Below are 14,328 nucleotides of genomic sequence, written 5' to 3'. Positions count from 1 at the left end.
TCCCTTGATGCCTCAAAACATGTCCTACCAACCGATCCCTTCTTCTAGTCAAGTTGTGCCACAAACTTCTCTTCTCCCCAATCCTATTCAATACCTCCTCATTAGTTACGTGATCTACCCACCTTATCTTCAGCATTCTTCTGTAGCACCACATTTCAAAAGCTTCTATTCTCTTCTTGTCCAAACTAGTTATCGTCCATGTTTCACTTCCATACATGGCTACACTCCATACAAATACTTTCAGAAACGACTTCCTGACACTTAAATCTATACTCGATGTTAACAAATTCCTCTTCTTGAGAAACGCTTTCCTTGCCATTGCCAGTCTACATTTTATATCCTCTCTACTTCGACCATCATCGGTTATTTTACTCCCTAAATAGCAAAACTCCTTTACTACTTTAAGTTTCTCATTTCCTAATGTAATTCCCTCAGCATCACCCGACTTAATTTGACTACATTCCATTATCCTCGTTTTACTTTTGTTGATGTTCATCTTATATCCTCCTTTCAAGACACTGTCCATTCCGTTCAACTGCTCTTCCAAGTCCTTTGCTGTCTCTGACAGAATTACAATGTCATCGGCGAACCTCAAAGTTTTTACTTCTTCTCCATGAATTTTAATACCTACTCCGAATTTTTCTTTTGTTTCCTTTACTGCTTGCTCAATATACAGATTGAATAACATCGGGGAGAGGCTACAACCCTGTCTTACTCCTTTCCCAACCACTGCTTCCCTTTCATGCCCCTCGACTCTTATAACTGCCATCTGGTTTCTGTACAAACTGTAAATAGCCTTTCGCTCCCTGTATTTTACCCCTGCCACCTTCAGAATTTGAAAGAGAGTATTCCAGTTAACATTATCAAAAGCTTTCTCTAAGTCTACAAATGCTAGAAACGTAGGTTTGCCTTTTCTTAATCTTTCTTCTAAGATAAGTCGTAAGGTCAGTATTGCCTCACGTGTTCCAACATTTCTACGGAATCCAAACTGATCTTCCCCGAGGTCGGCTTCTACCAGTTTTTCCATTCGTCTGTAAAGAATTCGCGTTAGTATTTTGCAGCTGTGACTTATTAAACTGATAGTTCGGTAATTTTCACATCTGTCAACACCTGCTTTCTTTGGGATTGGAATTATTATATTCTTCTTGAAGTCTGAGGGTATTTCGCCTGTCTCATACATCGTGCTCACCAGATGGTAGAGTTTTGTCATGACTGGCTCTCCCGAGGCCATCAGTAGTTCAAATGGAATGTTGTCACCTCCCGGGGCCTTGTTTTGACTCAGGTCTTTCAGTGCTCCGTCAAACTCTTCACGCAGTATCTTATCTCCCATTTCGTCTTCATCTACATCCTCTTCCATTTCCATAATATTGTCCTCAAGTACATCGCCCTTGTATAAACCCTCTATATACTCCTTCCACCTTTCTGCCTTCCCTTCTTTGCTTAGAACTGGGTTGCCATCTGAGCTCTTGATATTCATACAAGTGGTTCTCTTTTCTCCAAAGGTCTCTTTAATTTTCCTGTAGGCAGTATCTATCTTACCCCTAGTTAGACAAGCCTCTACATCGTTACATTTGTCCTCTAGCCATCCCTGCTTAGCCATTTTGCACTTCCTGTCGATATCATTTTTGAGACGTTTGTATTCCTTTTTGCCTGCTTCATTTACTGCATTTTTATATTTTCTCCTTTCATCAATTAAATTCAATATTTCTTCTGTTACCCAAGGATTTCTATTAGCCCTCGTCTTTTTACCTACTTGATCCTCTGCTGCCTTCACTACTTCATCCCTCAGAGCTACCCATTCTTCTTCTACTGTATTTCTTTCCCACATTCCTGTCAATTGTTCCCTTATGCTCTCCCTGAAACTCTCTACAACCTCTGGTTCTTTCAGTTTATCCAGGTCCCATCTCGTTAAATTTCCACCTTTTTGCAGTTTCTTCAGTTTCAATCTGCAATTCATAACCAATAGATTGTGGTCAGAATCCATATCTGCCCCAGGAAATGTCTTACAATTTAAAACCTGGTTCCTAAATCTTTGTCTTACCATTATATAATCTACCTGATACCTTTTAGTATCTCCAGGATTCTTCCAGGTATACAACCTTCTTTTATGATTCTTGAACCAAGTGTTGGCTATGATTAAGTTATGCTCTGTGCAAAATTCTACAAGGCGGCTTCCTCTTTCATTCCTTCCCCCCAATCCATATTCACCTACTATGTTTCCTTCTCTCCCTTTTCCTACTGACGAATTCCAGTCACCCATAACTATTAAATTTTCGTCTCCCTTCACTACCTGAATAATCTCTTTTATCTCGTGATACATTTCATCTATTTCTTCATCATCTGCAGAGGTAGTTGGCATATAAACTTGTACTACTGTAGTAGGCATGGGCTTTGTGTCTATCTTGGCCACAATAATGCGTTCACTATGCTGTTTGTAGTAGCTAACCCGCACTCCTATTTTTTATTCATTATTAAACCTACTCCTGCATTACCCCTATTTGATTTTGTATTTATAACCCTGTAATCACCTGACCAAAAGTCTTGTTCCTCCTAACACCGATCTTCACTAATTCCCACTATATCTAGCTTTAACCTATCCATTTCCCTTTTTAAATTTTCTAACCTACCTGCCCGATTAAGGGATCTGACATTCCACGCTCCGATCCGTAGAACGCCAGTTTTCTTTCTCCTGATAACGACGTCCTCTTGAGTAGTCCCCGCCCGGAGATCCGAATGGGGGACTATTTTACCTCCGGAATATTTTACCCAAGAGGACGCCATCATGATTTAATCATACAGTAGAGCTGCATGTCCCCGGGAAAAATTACGGCTGTAGTTTCCCCTTGCTTTCAGCCGTTCGCAGTACCAGCACAGCAAGGCCGTTTTGGTTAATGTTACAAGGCCAGATCAGTCAATCATCCAGACTGTTGCCCCTGCAACTACTGAAAAGGCTGCTGCCCCTCTTCAGGAACCACATGTTTGTCTGGCCTCTCAACAGATACCCCTCCGTTGTGGTTGCACCTACGGTATGGCCATCTGTATCGCTGAGGCACGCAAGCCTCCCCACCAACGGCAAGGTCCATGGTTCATGGGGGGAGATGTTCTAGGTCATGTAAATTCCTGACCTAGTCTATATTTTATAGCAAATTATATTTAAGATTTATGTCAATTTTTTGCACTCTGTAGTCAGAATGTTAACTGCATTTTATCGGTTTTGTAAGGTTGTTCATGTTATAGGGGTTTCAAGGTAATTAGGCCCAAGTTCTTCGGGAAGTTGCTCAAATCTGTGTCAGACACAAACGTACTGACCTCTTGCAAAGTTTTCTAAACAATATTTATTATTTGTACTGTAGTTGTAATACGGCCTACCCAACTGTTCAGTTAACGCGAGTTTTCCCTCCTGTATCGCTACTAATCAGCTTTGTATGGTAGGTCAGCTTCCCATCCTAGTTGTTTATGTACTGGCTTGCGTAGGGCTACCTTGCTTGCGTTAATTGTTCACGCTTGGATTACTATGAAGGCCGCGCTTTCCAGTCCTCACGTCTGCGATGCGGAAGGGACATCTAGACATCCGAAAACACACCTTGTTGTGTGTGAACATTCCAGAGCGACTCCGGATGTATATAGTGCCTGTTTGCAACTAGGCCACGCAACTAATTGGCGGAGTCAAGTTGTTCTTCATTGTGGTTGGAAAATGGCCCCAGGCATTTATTATTTCATTTTCAAATAGTTGCTTACTGCACTGTTTGCAGTTCTAGAATACGGTCTGTCACTGTGTTTAGAAATAGTTTTACAATTGTAATCCTCCCTTGGTTAGATATTTTTTTGATTCCTATTTCTCTAAGGCAATGTGTTGAAAAAAATGTTAATTATTCTTTTAATTTTGATCCAGTTCATTTTCTTAAAGGGTGAAGTTTTTCTTATTCAACTTGCTGTGCTTAAAGAGCTGGTCCGCCATAGTAAATGAAGCTAATTTTGTTCAAACAAAGAAAATGTACAGTTTTATTTTCAGAATTAGCCAGTCTGTGAACCTCGATTCTGATATTACAGCCACATTACAAAGCTGGATCTATTGGACCATATACATATCTAATCCAAAACAATACAAGAACAGTAAGAAAAATATTACTTCGTCCCTTACATATGTCGCTAAATGACAGCTGTCTCCGATATATATACTGGTTTCAAACTTTTCAACTTGTAATCGTCTGTGGAAACATAATTGTCATACTCTGATACGTTTCCTTTCATGTATCATGTGGGACACATGTTAGTAGAAGGTTATTGTAATTGTTTTCCTTTCTTTCCAATCACGGCCACTGTCAGATGGACCAGGTGCAAATTTTTCGAATATACATAGAAACCAGTATTACCCACTATTCTGAGAGCGTTACACAGCACTGCCTGCATTCGAAAACAACGGTAACAAAAATTGGCAACGATAGAGATCTGAACAGCACATATTTCACATTTCTCACATTCTACATTTCGAAATCGCATTTTGGTCTCAATATAGATCTTTCCTCCGATAACACTATCTTAATGCATTTGGTCCTCATAAATAGCGTTGTAATTTCAGCAACTGTTTTACTCTTTACTTCGAAGCCAATAAGAACAATTCATCAAACATTTGAGAAGACAGATTTTTTTTCTTTTTTGGTGCGGTACCATCGGTATCGGCTTTCTGCCACAGTGAAGCATTAGATTACAAAATAATATACGAGGACTGTCCAGAAAGTAATGCACCGCATTTTTTCTTCAACAATTCTTTATTGAACACAATAAGAATTACACACACAAAAGGAAGGTGTTTTATCTACACACTCTATTTTTCCATGTAATTTCCATCCCGTTTTATGGCCTTCCTCCAGCGCGAAACTAGGGCGTGTATGCCCTGTCGATACCAGTCTTTGTCCTGGTAGTGGAGCCACTGTTTCACTGTGTGAATCACCTCCTCATCGTCCTCAAAATGTCTTCCACGAATGTCATCCTTTAATGGGTTGGGTTGTTTTGGGGTGGGGGGGGGGGGAGGAGATGAAACAGCGAGGTCATCGGTCTCATCGGATTAGGGAAGGAAGTCGGCCGTGCCCTTTCAAAGGAACCATCGCCGCATTTGCCTGCAGTGATTTAGGGAAGTCATGGAAAACCTAAATCAGGATGGCCAGACGCGGGATTGAACCGTCGTCCTCTCGAAAGCGAGTCCAGTGTGTTAACCTCTGCGCCATCTCGCTCGTTCATCCTTAAATGGGCCAAGGAAGTGGAAGTCCGAGGGGGCTAGGTCAGGGCTGTAGTGTGGCTTGGGTAACACTGTCCAACCCTGTTTTGCGATGTGTTCAGCAGTTCTCAGACTTATATGGGGCCGAGCGTTATCGTATTGCAGCAAAATATCTCCTCGGTTGCTGTGGCGACGAAGTCACCATAATGGCGATATTAAGTTCTGTTTATCAGTTGACATATCCGTCACATCATTGAGAAACACATCACAAGTCGCCGAACACGGTGATCATGACCTCACCGGCGGAAGCAATTGCTCTGAATTTTTTCTTCTTTGGGGAGTTGGAATTGCGCCACCCCATCAGTTGTCGTTTTGTTTTGGGCTCAAAATGGGGAACCCAGGTTTCATCGCCTGTCACAATCCGGGACAAGGTCTCCCCCTCAGCTTGAAAGCGTTGCTGCAAATCAAGGTAAATGTTTTTTCTGTGCGATTTATGATCCACCGTTAGACACCACGGGACCCGTCTTGCATATACTTTTGAATATCCAAGAGTCCGGATAGTTACTTTGCTGTCTGCCAGATGCGGCACCAACAGCCGAGTCGTAATGCCCGGTGTCCTCGAGAATAACAACATCAGCTCGGTGAAACATGTCAGATGTGACAGGTGTGGGTGGTCTCCCCGAACGCTACAAATCGTGGAGCTTGTGACGGTACGTCACATAAATGGACATTTTGAGAAAGGGAAAAGAAGGTTTTTTTATGAGATGTGTGAACCATAAATTATGTAAAGACTAAGTAGGTCTGCGCGATGTATAACAAATAGTAAAGACTGAAAATTATTATTATAAAAACACAAATATCGATGTAATTAACAAATAATTTATTTTGTATAATCTCTGTGTAACATAGGCCATGAAGATCAGAGACAATGCTTTGATTGAATGCGCGCTCCATTTTTGTTTCGTCTATCGGTAGGCCGCCATTGTAGTGTTGTCTGATAATTAACGTAAGTTTTATCTATATTTTGAAAAATATAATAGAAATTGTTATTAGAAAGTGTGTATTATTGACTTAGTTGTCACCTCTTATGATCGCAACCATTAATTATAATTAACAAAATTTTTACAGAACTTCGTAGTACAGGGAGCTCCTCTCCCCTAGCAGGATTTAGTCGGCCATTACGCTGATTGTATTACTTAATTAAAATTTAATGTCATAATATTAAATGTAAGTGCGAGAGACTTCTCAATTTTGATCTTTTATTAATTTCAAAGTTAAACAGCGTAGTAATAAATTTCATTTACTAAAATCCACAGCACTGATGAGTTCAGTATGTTTCATTTTGGCCGCCTAACGGTAGACAAGATTCTCTCCAGTTTTCCTTGCAAAAAAAAATGGTTCAAATGGCTCTGAGCACTATGGGACTCAACATCTTAGGTCATAAGTCCCCTAGAACTTAGAACTACTTAAACCTAACTAACGTAAGGACATCCCACACACCCATGCCCGAGGCAGGATTCGAACCTGCGACCGTAGCAGTCCCGCGGTTCCGAACAGCAGCGCCAGAACCGCTAGACCACCGCGGCCGGCTTTTCCTTGCAAATAGTGAACAAGGAATATTGAAAACCATTACATTCCGCAATATCTCAGTTAATCTTTATGTAGCTTGGTACATAAATAACCAGTAGCCCCTGAGACTCATATTAATAATTACAAGTTACGAAAGAATATGCATATTTTCATTTCTAAATAGCAGCGCTCACGCAAACTATTTATTAGAAGGCTGTGAGTCGCGCCTTGTGTTTAAAAAATATTATATCGTACGTACTTCGGGGGCAGCCGATGTCTGTACGAGTGTTATCGTGGTATAAGTTAATTAAATGTCTCATGCTAGCCCACAATATATAAAGCCACCCCAACCAAAATCATAAAATATAATTATAAAAATAAAAATATATAATTATCCCGTGATAAAGTGGCCACACATACATACAGTTACATCGTGATAAGCTCCGCAAAACCGCCTTCTGATGACCTCAACCCCCCCCCCCCCCCATGACCAGAGAGCACCTGGCTTGTAACGTACATCTACAGAAACCATTTTGAAACTGTACTGCAGCTACGCTACGGTATCTGTCGGAAGTGATGAAAACTTGGCGCGCTACTTACGAGACATCAAATAATACATAAGTAACGTTTCCCATTTGTAGCATTGCTTTCGGTTGAGAAATAAAATGCGGTGCATTACTTTCTGCGAACCCTTGTATACACTGATGAGCAAAAATTCTTGTGACCGCCAGCTGAACAGCATGTTTGTCCACCTTTCGAACACAATACAACAATGTTTATAAGTGGCGTGGATCTGAAAGTCCTTGGTAATTTGTGAAAGTATGTGACACCACATGTCCACGCACAGTTCACGAAATTCCCATAAATTACGGGCCACTGGATCGTGAACACTCAAATAACGCCGGATACGATCCCGGGAGTGTTCGACCGGCTTCAGGCGAATTTGGTGGCCAAGACACGAGTTATCCGTGGTTTAATACCACCCCATCTGTCAGCATCTGTGGAGCGGTGGCAGCCATATCCCTGGATGACGAAGCATTCGGACACGACCGTTGTCCTTTTGTAACGAGACATGTGATTCGTTCGACCAAGCGACTAGTTTGCGTTGATCGATGGACCTACCTCACTGACCCTGTGCCCACTTTCTCGTAATTGATGATACGGTTGGGTCGACACCGGAATGCACAGGAGGTGTCTGATGCAGAGCCCCAGTTCAACATTGTGCCTGGAGTCGTGTGCTCGGAAACACCTGTGCCCACACAAGCAATGTACAAGGTCGTCAGTTCAGTCTATGGTCATATCTGCCTCAGTATAGCTTTTAGAGCAACCAAGCCGCCTACATCTTCATCCCCGTCGCCGGGGACATTGCTTGTGTGGGCACAGGTGTTTCCGAGCACATGATTCCAGGCACAACATTGAACTGGGGCTCTGCATCATTATAGCTTTTAGAGCAACCAAGCCGCCTACATCCACATCCCCGTCGCCTACGCGTTCATCAACTAGTTTCAGTATTTGCTGTAGGCAGTATTCCTTACCGCACCTCGTGTCCACAACGCAACCAGTAAGTTTATATGGATACATTTTTATATGGGTACATTTTTGCTTCCTTCTCTTAAATACGTCACGATATCTCGTGGATCTACTCTTGACTTCAGTCAACAGTCAAATGTATAAACACACTAAAGGGCTAATGATGATCAGATGTGCAAGTTACAGTAGTGTCGCGTACCTGGAGTCGTCGGTGTGGCCGAGCGGTTCTAGGCGCTTTAGTCTGGAACTTGTAATGTGACAACGTGCCATTTAGTGAAGGCCAGGCAGTCAAGGCGCAACGGTAGAGAAAGTGGACGCTTATGCCATCTGTGGGCCAGAATCGATGTCAAAGCGGAAGTGCTTCCGCCTGGTGGCAGCTAAATTAAAGAATGCTATGCGGGAGACAGTGTCTGGCTTGTGCTACAATCTGACAGCGAAATAACAAAAGAATTAAACTAAATAACATTGTTACATGCAGTAAAAATATAAATGTAATATTACTTTAATATATGAAAATGACTGTAATTGAGTATTGTAATGCTATGGTATGTTTAAATGTAAATATACAACTTGGTGTAATGTAAAATAATGTTTAGGTGTGGGGGGAATCCCCGAGAATGAGAACAGTGTACTGGTTGGCGGGTGATATTGGCGGTAGAAGTAAGTTGGCGTAGCTATGAGGCAGAACAAGTGTTAAGTGGCGTAAAAGTGACTGCCGGTGTGTGCTACGGTAACGTTGCTAACAGACCATTTAGAAGTGAGCGGAAAACAGATTTGGACCTTGTTTATCGTATGGCTACAATCTAAATGGACACTAAGGCTTGTAAGACGCGGTATTTCGACGGAGATGAGCTGTGAGCAGCAAAATAGTACGGTTTCCCGCTCTGTGGTACATGGCAATGCATGGTGCAATGCTTTCAGTAACTTTATTGACAAGCAGCTGTATATTGTTCTTTAATTGAGCGTTCAAGGAAATTGCTGCCACCACAGTACACATTGTGCCTTCAGCACAATGCAAGCTCAATAACATTAAATTCAGTAATTACAATTTGTGTAGTTTACATTAACCTAAAACAAGTTCAAGTATTTATCATGTGCTTTTATGTATTGCGAAACGATTTCAGGCTCTGGTGTTGTTTTAAATGAATGATGTCCTCTTGCTAGGCAATATCAAACATACAGAATTAAGTGCTCGCTGTTCAGTCACTTCAAAGAAATTATTAGTGCTACTAATAATCAAATATACACGTAAAAATAAGTTGGTTACGCGCCATTATCGTTATTTATTCCAAAAATGCCGTGTAGTAGTTGGACCACCATGGGGTATCTATTCAAACCTATTACACGCAAGAGACGCTTTCCGGAACTCCGATGCCGCATGGTCTAATAATAACACAGTAAATTCGGGTTGTGGAATGTCGCGTACGGTCGCAGGTTCAAATCCTGCCTCTGGAATGGGTGTGTGTCATCTCCTTAGGTTAGTTAGGTTCAAGTAGTTCTAAGTTGTAGGGGACTGATGACCTCAGATAGTATGTCCCATAGTGCTCAGAGCCATTTGAACCATTCGCGTACCCGAGGTAGAAAAGGGCAGTGCATCATCGGAGGTGTCATTTGTATTCATATGATTCAAGTAAAAAGTTATCCGACGTGGTTATGGCCGCACTACCGGAATTAATAGACTTTGAATGCGGATTGGTACTTGGAGCTAGAAGCATGACACATTCCATTTCGTAAATATTCAGAGAATTCACCACGGATAACGCAGCAGACGACAACGCCTTGGATCCAAATCATCAACAAGGGTCCAGCTGAATCGATCACTGACTGGACGTAGTTATGTTCGGCTACTTGGAGACCATTTGCAGACATTTATGGACTTCATATTCCCAAACAACGATAGAATTTTTATGGATGGCAGTGCGCCAAGTCACCAGGCCATAATTGTTCGCGATTGTTTTTCGGAACATTCTGGACAATTCGAGCGAATCATTTGGCAACTGAGATAGCCCTACACGAAACCTATCCAAAATTTATGAGACATAACAGAGCCATAAGTTCGTGCATGAAATATACAGGGTTATTACAAATGATTGAAGCGATTTCACAGCTCTACAATAACTTTATTATTTGAGATATTTCCACAATGCTTTGCACACACATACAAAAACTCAAAACGTTTTTTTAGGCATTCACAAATGTTCGATATGTGCCCCTTTAGTGATTCGGCAGACATCAAGCCGATAATCAAGTTCCTCCCACACTCGGCGCAGCATGTCCCCATCAATGAGTTCGAAAGCATCGTTGATGCCAGCTCGCAGTTCTGGCACGTTTCTTGGTAGAGGAGGTTTAAACACTGAATCTTTCACATAACCCCACAGAAAGAAATCGCATAGGGTTAAGTCGGGAGAGCGTGGAGGCCATGACATGAATTGCTGATCATGATCTCCACCACGACCGATCCATCGGTTTTCCAATCTCCTGTTTAAGAAATGCCGAACATCATGATGGAAGTGCGGTGGAGCACCATCCTGTTGAAAGATGAAGTCGGCGCTGTCGGTCTCCAGTTGTGGCATGAGCCAATTTTCCAGCATGTCCAGATACACGTGTCCTGTAACGTTTTTTTCGCAGAAGAAAAAGGGACGGAAAACTTTAAACCGTGAGATTGCACAAAACACGTTAACTTTTGGTGAATTGCGAATTTGCTGCACGAATGCGTGAGGATTCTCTACCGCCCAGATTCGCACATTGTGTCTGTTCACTTCACCATTAAGAAAAAATGTTGCTTCATCACTGAAAACAAGCTTCGCACAGAACGCATCCTCTTCCATGAGCTGTTGCAACCACGCCGAAAATTCAAAGCGTTTGACTTAGTCATCGGGTGTCAGGGCTTGTAGCAATTGTAAACGGTAAGGCTCCTGCTTTAGCCTTTTCCGTAAGATTTTCCAAACCGTCGGCTGTGGTACGTTTAGCTCCCTGCTTGCTTTATTCGGTGACTTCCGCGGGCTACGCATGAAACTTGCCCGCACGCGTTCAACCGTTTCTCCGCTCACTGCAGTCCGACCCGTTGATTTCCCCTTACAGAGGCATCCAGAAGCCTTAAAATGCGCATACCATCGCCGAATGGAGTTAAGTTGGTGGATCTTTGTTGAACTTCGTCCTGAAGTGTCGTTGCGCTGTTATGACTGACTGATGTGAGTGCATTTCAAGCACGACATACGCTTTCTCGGCTCCTGTCGCCATTTTGCCTCACTGCGCTCTCGAGCGCTCTGGCAGCAGAAACTTGAAGTGCGGCTTCAGCCGAACAAAACTTTATGAGTTTTTCTACGTATCTGTAGTGTGTCATGACCATACGTCAATGAATGGAGCTACAGTGAATTTATGAAATCGCTTCAATCATTTGTAATAGCCCTGTAACACCGGCAGAACTTCCGGAATTATGGACGTCTATAGAGGCGGCATGGCTCAATGTTTTTGCAGGGCACGTCCAACAACTTGTTGACTCCATGGCACGTCAATTTGCTCGACTACGCCAGGCAAAAGCGGCTCCGACACGACGTTAGCAGGTATCCCATCACCTCTGTCCATCTCAATGTATGTGCTGCTGGGGAATGTTTTCAAGAGCCTATCTTAGAAGAAAGATTAAGGAAAGGCAAACCTACGTTTCTAGCATTGGTAGACTTAGGGAAAGCCTTTGACATTGTTCACTTGAATACTCTCTTTTAAATTCTAAAGGTGGTAGGGGTAAAATACAGGGAGCGAAAGACTATTTACAATTTGTACAGAAACCAGATGGCAGTTATAAGAGTCGAGGGGCATGAAAAGGAAGCAGTGGTTGCGAAGGTAGTGAGACAGGGTTGTAGCCTCTCCCCCATGTTATTCAATCAGTATATTGAGCAAGCAGTAAAGGAAACAAAAGAAAAATTCGGAGTGGGTATTAAAATCCATGGAGAAGAAATAAAAACTTTGAGGTTCGCGCGATGACATTGTAATTCTGTCAGAGACAGCAAAGGACTTGGAAGAGCAGTTGAACGGAATGGACAGTGTCTTGAAAGGAGGATATAAGATGAACATCAACAAAAGCAAAACAAGGAAAATTGAATGTAGTCGAATTATGTCGGGTGATACTGGGGGAATTAGATTAGGAAATGAGACTCTTAAAGTAGTAAAGGAGTTTTGCTATTTGGGGAACAAAATAACTGATGGTGGTCGAAGTAGGGAGGATATAAAATGTAGACTGGCAATGGCAAGGAAAGCGTTTCTGAAGAAGAGAAATTTGTTAACATCGAGTGTAGATTTAAGTGTCAGGAAGTCGTTTCTGAAAGTATTTGGTATGGAGTGTAGCCATGTATGGAAGTGAAACATGGATGATAAATAGTTTAGACATGTTGAGAATAGGAGCTTTCGAAATGTGGTGCTACAGAAGAATGATGAAGATTAGATGGGTAGATCACATAATTAATGAGGAGGTATTGAATAGAATTGGGGAGAAGAAGAGTTTGTGGCACAACTTGACTAGAAGAAGAGTCATCAAGGGATCACAAATTTAGCATTGGAGATCAGCGTGAACGGGAAAAATCGTAGAAGGACACCAAGAGATGAATACAGTAAATAGATTCAGAAGGATGTAGGATGCAGTAAGTACTGGGAGATGAAGAAGCTTGCGCAGGATAGAGTAGCATGGAGAACTGCATCAAACCAGTCTCAGGACTGAAGACCACAACAACATCTCAGCCGCTTATTGATATTTTATTGTCCTCGATGTTGAATTTCACCAATTCTCAGAGTCAGCTGGAGAAATTTCCAGCCTGTCCGAGAAATTTCTGTTACGATTCGAATAAAGGAAGATGTGAACAAGATTATCCTGTCGCCTGAGCCACACAATTTATGACTTGATATGTACAAAAGTGTCCTCCAACAGACGCTTACAAGTAAAAAATTGCCACTAGCAGACCTAGAATACCTAAATATTCAATTTCTCAAATACGCAGACATCAAGATTAGACTTGTCACACATTGTATCACAGACGCTTTCTCCTGTCACCTCGGCGTTTTATGCTCGCGACTGAATTGGTAGTATTCAGCCGTCGCGTGGAGTTAACGCCCGAGAGCTGGAGGTTTATTGCACTATTGATCTTTTGCCAACTTGGCGTCTGGACTAGTCTATCGTCTTACCTCCGGAACGCAATTAATCATACTTCACGAAGCCGGACTTGACGGCGAGCCAATTACAAGGTAAATAGTTCTGAATATTTGACGCCATTACGCCCCACCCGCTGTCTGCGCTGTGAGTTATAAGGTCCCTCCGAAGCGTTTCGGGAAGCTGATTACGGGTCAGCGCTAATTCTGTTCCAGAACTCCTCAACAAACTTATTCTTTTATGAGGGACGCTGCTTCCGAAACGGGGACAAGATACGATCAGTCGTTTACAAAGAAGTGTGTCCTTCAAATACCTCAAAGGCATCATCAGAATCGATTAGCTGATGGAAACGGCACTTAAACAGAAAGTTGTTATTACCGGCTAGGTAAACAAGGAGCTGTAGTTAGAAGACGGAAGTGCTAACACTGGAGTGACCGCGGACGTGACGAACAGCGGCGGTCATGCTATCGAGTAATTGATCGAGTTATTGTAGGAAGATATTGTATTTTCAAGCAATTAACGTCTCGATGGAAAGGGCAAGTAAGTAAAATACACTGAAGAAAAAAAAATCGTAACTCCAACAAATAATTCAAATGATCGTGTGGCATTGATGGCTAGGAAGCTCTGAGGAAGTCTGGTGACGCTACATTGGGTGACGTGGACGTCGGTGATGATAAGATGATGAAGAAGACAACACATTGCCCAGTTCACGGCTGGACAAAATCTCCAACTAGGGACTGTTCAAATGGTTCAAATGGCTCTGAGCACTATGGGACTTAACTTCTGAGGTCATCAGTCCCCTAGAACTTAGAACTACCTGAACCTAACTAACCTAAAGACATCAGACACATCAATGCTCGAGGCAGGATTCGAACCT

This window comes from Schistocerca cancellata, unplaced genomic scaffold (genome assembly GCF_023864275.1).
Source record: "Schistocerca cancellata isolate TAMUIC-IGC-003103 unplaced genomic scaffold, iqSchCanc2.1 HiC_scaffold_754, whole genome shotgun sequence".
NCBI lineage: Eukaryota > Metazoa > Arthropoda > Insecta > Orthoptera > Acrididae > Schistocerca > Schistocerca cancellata.
Note: the sequence above shows the minus strand (reverse complement) of the source record.